An 8,049-nucleotide genomic window follows, 5' to 3' on the forward strand; every position below is an offset into this window, starting at 1 on the left:
GAACCAAACTGAAAAGCATCATGGTTGATAAGAGGCCTAAATTATGGAAGGTTCTGAAGACATAGTATTATTTATTAGTAATGAAAGTAACAGATTGAGATATTGTCATGCCAGAAGTCAAATGAATCAATGATTCATTGTGTAAGATGCATTATAAGCACACAAAACCATGCAAGCAGAAGGGATGTCTAATGGGAGACACAGGTTGTTAAACTTTGGAAAAAGACACTTTTCAGCATATGATGATGACAACCATTTTGCCCAAATAGCTATGATAGCTATCAAACATGAATAAAATTGAACATAGGAAATGTTTGTTTACCGATTCTGCTCACACAAGATTAGGCATCACATTCTCAAACTATTTCACAATTTGATGAACATTTATGTAATATGTTCACTTACTCATAAAATTAAAGCATAGTTATGTTAAGTAATAACTTCTACTTATTTCAATGTTTGTTCTAGCAGTAAGTCATGTAGCAATAGCAGAATTATATTGATGAGGAACTATTAATACTTCAATGTAAAAATGTATGATGTGAATCCATGCACCGAAATACAAAAGATTAATCATTTAGCTATCTGGAAAAAATGTCCAGACAAATTAATTACTAGGATCTGAAAGTCAGGAGACTAATCCAATTAAACATGTAAATGCGGTACCTATGGTGCTCATTTGCAGTGTCCTTCAAGCTAATAATTAAATGATGGATTTTAAAACTAATCATTAAGAAAAGTATCAGCTATTAGCCAAAAAAATTCAGAGTACATTTAAAATTGTGCTGCCACATTAATCCTTGAAAAAGTTACCTCATCTCCAAGTCTTCACTTATTTCAGGGTATTGAAGAAAAATCCTGCTTTCCAGTGTACAAGTATATAGAAAGCTAGATTCATTTGGGATGTATAGTCACAAATATGTTCAAAACCCTGAACATCTGGCAACCTAACCACATGAAGGGCACTGAATATAGCATTCATATGTCAAAGTCCAGAGTGATTTTACACAAGCCTGAAGAGCTGTCACAATCAAAGACAAGCTAAACAATTCCTGCCGCTTTCTCTAATTACTACTGCCACAGACAGGAGCAGCCATGATGCACACAAAGGCACATGGTGACCACTAGCCACATTCTTGTTATCCTACAACAAGTTGATATTATTTTTATTGTTAGCTTAGGTAGCCTGAGAGACCTGGATAAGAGCCTCAACATACACAAATTTAACTGCTTCAAATCTACACTACTTCACTGAAGTCAAGGAAGTGAAACTGTTGCATCATCTGCTCATCTAAAGCTGTTTTCCTCCAACAGCACTTCTGGCCAAACACGCCTATCACATACACGGATCAGAAAGAATAAGGAAAGCCAGTGAGACTCATGCAACACAAGAGAGAAAGGTGACCAAGTAGCTTTTCTACCAGAGATGATACAAACAAGAAGGAAAACAGGAAAGCACCCTTTTCTAAAATCCAGCCATGCCAAAGGAGTAACATTTGAATAAAACATTGTTTAAAACCTTAACACATAAGTTATTAAGTGTGTGAAAGACTTACAATGCAGAATGACTTGTTTTATCTTTTGACATTGTATAATCAGTGAATATTAAGATGTTATAATTACAAAATAAACAAGAACATTTGGCAAAGCAGATTATGATAACAGATAGATAGAAAGCTTACCCCAGTCCTGGGCTCGCTTACAAAACTCCAGCAGAGCAGATCTCCAGAAGAGACCCTTCCCCACTGGTAGCCAACTCTTAAATAGGTCTAGGAGAGGTGCAGCCAGGCTCCACCCCTTCCGGCAGCACAGGAGAATTGCCTTCACCTGTGCTCCTCTGGCTGACTCAGTGCTCACCTCAGGTGATCAGAGGTTCAGGCCATGACTCAGCAGTTCCCATACAGACATAACGAATCTAGATCTAGAATCAATATCTATTAATCATTTATGATCAGTCATATCCTTCAAGCAGTTCATATCCTGTGTTGGAGGTAAATGCCGTACACAGGATTTTCTTCCATATGCATGGTATCTTATTCCACCCAACGTGGAAACCTTCCTAGCCTTTATTGCTGCTTTTTCAATACATCAAATGATACTACAACACAGGTGCCCAATCTTTTGGTTATCTTACATGGGTTTAACTCCATTCACTGGATAGCATCTGACTCAAGTTAGTCTGAATAGAGAGCAACAAGAGTATCTGAGAGCACTCATAACAGTGACATCTATGAGAGTAACCCAGAAGTCTGTACAGTGCATTCACAAGCAGTTATTTTCCAGATGAGTAAGTATTGCCTAGGAAACAGTGTGAAACAGCCTTGTAAGTCACTGTCTCAGCTAGAAATTGCTTATGGTCTTATGTCGTTACTTGCAGAATCAAGGCAGTTTGCAGTATTCTGATTGTGTCCTTCCTTACTGCAGATTTACATTCAGCATTTGCTCCCCCCCTTTTTTTGGTGGACAGATGAGCGTTTGATTCAAGCAATTGTGACAAAAAATGCAAAATGAACAGGATCAAGCCAGAAACATGACTTTGTTTCCCCAGGAATCTAAAATATCACTATTAGTTGTTGCTTTGTCCAGGCTCCTGGCACCTACAACTCTTAACCTCAGGTTCAGAATATTCCTGAAGTTAATGTTCTTGAACTATAAAAACATTTACAGAACTCAATTTCAGTTCTTGAACTATGGAAAACAGAGTGTATGCAAGACAAGTTTCTGTAACTCATATCTTCTGTAGTCCATTTGTTTTGTTATAGAAATAGTTGGAGATTTTATTCTTCTTACCCTGTGTCTGAAGCTGCACATAACCCTACAATAAAGAAATTAGATCACAGCACTCTCAGCACATCCAGGAAAAGCACTGCTATAAATATATTTCATTGAAAACAGTGCTGCTAGAACATTTGACATCAGTAGGTTATTTAGCAGGCAATTCAAGTCTTGGCTGCACAAGGTCAAGAAGGTGGAGCACAGCAGGTTGCCTGGACTAGAAACTATCCTCAAAATTATATCACAAATTATTGTGATGTTTGATCTAAATTAAGTGTTTCCATTTCAGAAGCCACAACCTGCTTGAAAGGAGGGATATGGTTAACACTTCAACAGGGAATAAGAGCTGGTACTGCTGAAATCAGTGCTGATATTCTGAAGAATACCAGACCCTGCAAGAAAGCAGAAAGGAAGCTATTTTGTCTGTGAAGACACACAGATGATACAATTTGTGTAGCCAACATCTGCAGACAGACATTTCCTATTCGTTTAAATAAGGACCTTACACCCATCCTGGTCATTAGACCAGGATTGATATTCTCCAAACAGACCCAGCTTTCAATAAAGGACTTCTGGGTTAGCTTTGTAGTGCAAGCATCTGTAAGGAAAACTGCTTGGCACTACATTTAATAGCTCCAGTGATTCAAATTCTATTCTGACATCTTCCAAATAGTATTTGCAAATGCTTGCATAATTAGAGCAATACTTTTTCTCCTAGTAACAACAAACAAATCAACTGTTTTCTTCCTTGTCAAAGTGCTGGCTTTTATGCTACTCTAGCTTGCACACAAATAACATCAAGAAAAACACTGCCCAAACTGCTGTCTCCCCTGCATATTTCTCCTCCTACTAAAAGTAGAAAGCTTGGTCTACAAAGTACACTCAGAACTGCTGCAGTTCAGTACAGATTCTGACACACTGGATTAAGGTGCTTTATTTCAAGCTGCTTACAAGCATTACCCACCTCTGCATATAGGGCCCTCTTATTACACTGTGGCAGTGTTAGGTATCATGGAATAATATGGCAGAACACATCCACACAGCCATTTAACAAAACTTCAAGTGTGGCTTATAGAAAAAACTCATGCAAAACAGTTTTCCTTCAGCATTTCCCAAAGCTGGTATCATTTAAGCACAGTGATGCTGTTTGGACACAGAAAAGCTGGCCTTTCATGCAAATAATATTCTACTACTTTTCAAAACATATAATCTAAATATCCCCATAGTTTTTAATGGAATTAACACCATAATCTGATCTGTTCGTATGCCTACTATCATAACTAACTTACTAACATAGTTAGTAAAGCCGTAAGTCCAGCTAGGTCAGGAGATCAGTTAAGATTTCCCAATCCTTTTTGCTAATTACCCAATATAATCGACAAAATTGATACTAACACTATCATTAATTCTCATCAAAACAGATGAGTTGTTCTCAAAAAACACCACTTTAGTGTCTTGAAAAGCACAGGGAAGCAAGAGACCTGCAACAAATCATACATTCCTTCACTGATGTGGGAAGTGAAAGTGTTGTTTCCACACTGAAAAGGGAAATTGATCTAAAGAATTAAACTGTAACGTATCCTCAGAGACAGCTGTTGTGGAAAGTAAGAATACGAATACCACATACATATTAGTAACATATTTTAGAAACATCGTTACTGAATTACCCAACAAATACTTTCTCACAAAGCTGCAATAGTTTTTGAACATTCTAAACAGTATGGGTATAGTATTCTGAGCTAGAAAACATATTGTAAGGTCGTTCATTAGACCGGCAGAAGCAAAATGCATTTAACAAACTTTCAAGGAGTCAGGACCTTTACACAAAGCAGAACTGTCCCACTTTGTGGGAATGTTAGGATGCCATAGAAAGGCTTCAAGATACTCCCCTCTATCCTCCTTCCAAGATTGTCTCTGTCCAAGGATAGAAGAATGACCAGAACAATGACCCAGTGTGAAGGGGCACAAACGTTAGGGGGTTAATTAAACAACTGAGGCTATGTCTATGTTTATGTTGTAGAACTGACATCCAAAAAGTTATGACCGAACGTTAAGAAAGCAATTGTTAGAAGGCAATTAATCAATTAAGACATTTGTGTATGGGCAGCAAAGATTTGTGTACGTGGTGTTTGTATGATTAGAGAAGCGTTGTGAAAGAATGTGAACCTGCAGCATTCAGCCAAGGAGGAATCAGGAGAGAAAGAGATAAGCAGCAGGCAACAGGGGATACAAGATGTAACACTGTTTTCTTGGGGCTCTCCTGCTTGTATTTTGCAGTCCACAGCATACTGTGTTCTTCAACACTACGTGTCTATAACTCAAAATTAAGAAAAAAAAAAGTATCATTCTCTCCACTCCAAGTTCCTCAAGTAAAAAGCCAGAAGCAACTGCCATGCTGAGTTGGCTGTTCTACTCATGGAATGGTTTAAGACAATCTGCATGATCCCAGCAGGGGCAATGAGCATCAAAGGACTTGCACTTCTCTCAGCCTTTCAGTTCCCCTGTTCACCTGCTGACTTAATGGCCATCCCTTGCATTATACTGGGCAAGTACTGAGCGATTGATGCTGATCTTCCCATGCCCTACAGAGCTCCTTGATGGGCAAGCATATCCCTATGCTTTTTTATTCACTTGCTGTTTGACACTGCTTGTCTGTTTGCACTTTTCTCCTTGCTCATTTCCTTGTTTGAAATTCAACCTCCAAATTCACTGTCCTTGATTTGAAAATAAAGCTGTTTTTTCTTCTCCAAGTTGCTCCTTGGAAGAACTGAAGGTCTTCAGTGGGTGGACATTATGTCAACGCATTAGCTGATGACTTGCATAACTTGAAATGCAGTCTCAGATAAGTTTTAAATGTGATGGGAAAGGAGGTGGACTAGCATTGCTGAGATCCATACCCAGCTCTTCCGTCACCTGAAACAATTATTTTTTTCTTCCAATTTTTTTTCTTTAGCATTGTTTTACACTATACTTATATATTCCATTGATTATTACAAGTTTTAATTAATTCCATTTGTAAACAACTTGAGGATGATTTAGTAAGATGCATTCAGTAAATTAGAGAACTATTAAAAAAGCTTATCTGAAAGCTCTGGGCTAGGCTTCAAGCCTGGCTACTTTTTCAAGTTGCTGCAAACAAGAAAACAAGTAATCCCTCAGAGAAGGACAAGTCTCAAACAGTCATTATGGATGTATTCCTAGGGGCTTTGTTTGTACCAGACAGAACATTACTTCAAGGTTTCAAGGCTTCCAAATGTAGTACCACTTTACCATCGGAAAGAAAAGCCGGAAATCAATTTGAACAAAGCTAAGGCAGCTGAAACTGGTTTGTAATGTATGAATTCCTGCAGTCACTCCTTCTGTGCCCAGAGCACCAGCACACAGAAGGCAGTCTGCTCTCAACTCTCCCTATTCCCTCTCAGTGCAGGCAGCAGGGGCTGTTGCCTTACCTCAGATCTAGCCTAGACCCCTAAAGAGCCTGCTAGTCTTCTCAGGTAGGAAATCACTTGCCTTTATCTACCACTCCATCAACAGATGGAGCTACCAAAAAGACACTACATTGAAATACGGTCCCACATTTAATTAAGCTATACTTCAGCACTATACATTTCATAGATAACTCTTCCTGCCTCCTTTACCCAGTTCTTAGGGGAAGGATATTTTCAGGGACAGCAGAATAGCTGGAGAGCACCACAGATTAAATCTCATGTTCAAGGTGATAGAAAAATACATCCTAGCTATTATTTATATTCTCACACTAAGTCTACATTCAAGTGCCCTAGCCTCATTGCCAAGAATTTCCACTATATTTAAAAACACTTCTCTACAGTCTGTAGGAATAATTCCCACGGGTTGAAATGTATCTAACATTTTCTGAAGCTAAAAAACACTGAGGAGCTTAAAAAATAAAATAATAATGGTAATTAAAAAAAAAAAAATAAAAAAAAATCAACATCCTATACATACTCTGCTTGAAATGACTCCTACAGTCAAGATGCAGTATTTGAGAAAAACTTCTGCAGTCATATTTAACCACACAGAAGACTGAAAATTAACAGCAAATATTGAATAAACATCTCTTAAAAGTCATAGTTGGGACAGAAATCAAATAAGAGGAGAAGGGCAGGCCTCACCAGTAAGTAATAGTTCTATGCAAATTTACCCAGCTGAGCAAATTGTGCTTTAAACAATCATTCTTCTGGAAAAGCAAACCTACTAAAGTTTCACAAGCATAGAGCACCTTCAGATTTTGATTAAACTGAAAGCCTTTGCAGATGACCATTTAAGAAAAAACACTGCACTCCAGTGCCCACAGATATTTTAAGCGTGCTCTCAAAACTGAGACAAGCTGAGCATAAAATGCTTCTAAAAATCTTTGCAACAGTACTTCAAACAAACTAAATTAGGGCTACATCAACAAACTGCTGACGAAATACCCAATATTAATCTGAAGCTTAAGAACACTCACATTCCTAGCTAACCATAGCAGCGGTAGAGGCAAGTAGTAACACCTACCTCACAGCTCCTCAAGGTCTCCACACACTCAGGCCTCTAAGGAGCCCACAACAGTCCCCTTCCCTTCCTTCTTACATGGTATCACCAGACAGAAATCAAAGCAAGCTACCCTGGGTCTTGCAGACTGCTACCTCTTACCTGTCCATGCCTTGCTCCCTTCTGCACAGTGCCACCATTCCTACTGCTGTGCTAAAGGCAGCACTCTGAGCTGAGCTTAAATGGCCTGCAGGTGCAGGGCCCAGCTGGGGCTGCACAGGGTCATTAAGGCAATTAGTGGCCTCGGATTGACAAATAGCCTCCATTACTTTCTGCTGTCCTTGACCTGAAGTTCCCCTCTCCTCTCATGTTTTTTTCTCCAATACAAATTCTAGACCAGAGCAAAAATCTACTCAGAGCTTGCTGTGTCCAATGTGGTGATCATAATTCCTTCTCGCTGTAGAATAAATTTGGAATGTTTATCAGCAATGTTTGGGAACACCTGAGTCCCAACATCTCTGTCAGAAAGTCCCTGTGGCCTGTCTGATGAGATCAGCTGAGAGCAGCTCTTCAGAGAGCAGGTGGCACACTGGGGCTGTGCTGGTGCCTACAGCTGCTGCTGGAAAAGGCTGTGGTGCTTCCCAGCAGTAACCGTGAGATGCAACCAAAGGTTCGTGAGGTAACTTGTAATGAGAAATGTCACCAGAAGCATTTTACAGTGTGATAGAAGGATGCCTCACATCAAACCAGAGGGCTTTTGACTGGACTCTGGAAATCTCTGAG

The 8,049-nt window shown here is 39.1% G+C and overlaps 1 protein-coding gene across 1 annotated transcript in view; it reads right to left on the reverse strand.

The window, feature by feature from the left end:
* RAG2 (recombination activating 2) overlaps window positions 1-1,723 on the reverse strand; it is a 126,305-nt gene extending 124,582 nt beyond the window's left edge. The window contains exon 1 of the mRNA XM_042814621.1: window positions 1,683-1,723. The gene's annotated coding sequence lies outside the window, so the exon portion shown is untranslated. The remainder of the gene's footprint in view (window positions 1-1,682) is intronic.
* Window positions 1,724-8,049: the final 6,326 nt, after the last annotated feature.

Source organism: Centrocercus urophasianus, unplaced genomic scaffold, assembly GCF_019232065.1.
Source record: "Centrocercus urophasianus isolate 14NV4802_14NV808 unplaced genomic scaffold, USGS_Curo_1.0 seq_14, whole genome shotgun sequence".
NCBI lineage: Eukaryota > Metazoa > Chordata > Aves > Galliformes > Phasianidae > Centrocercus > Centrocercus urophasianus.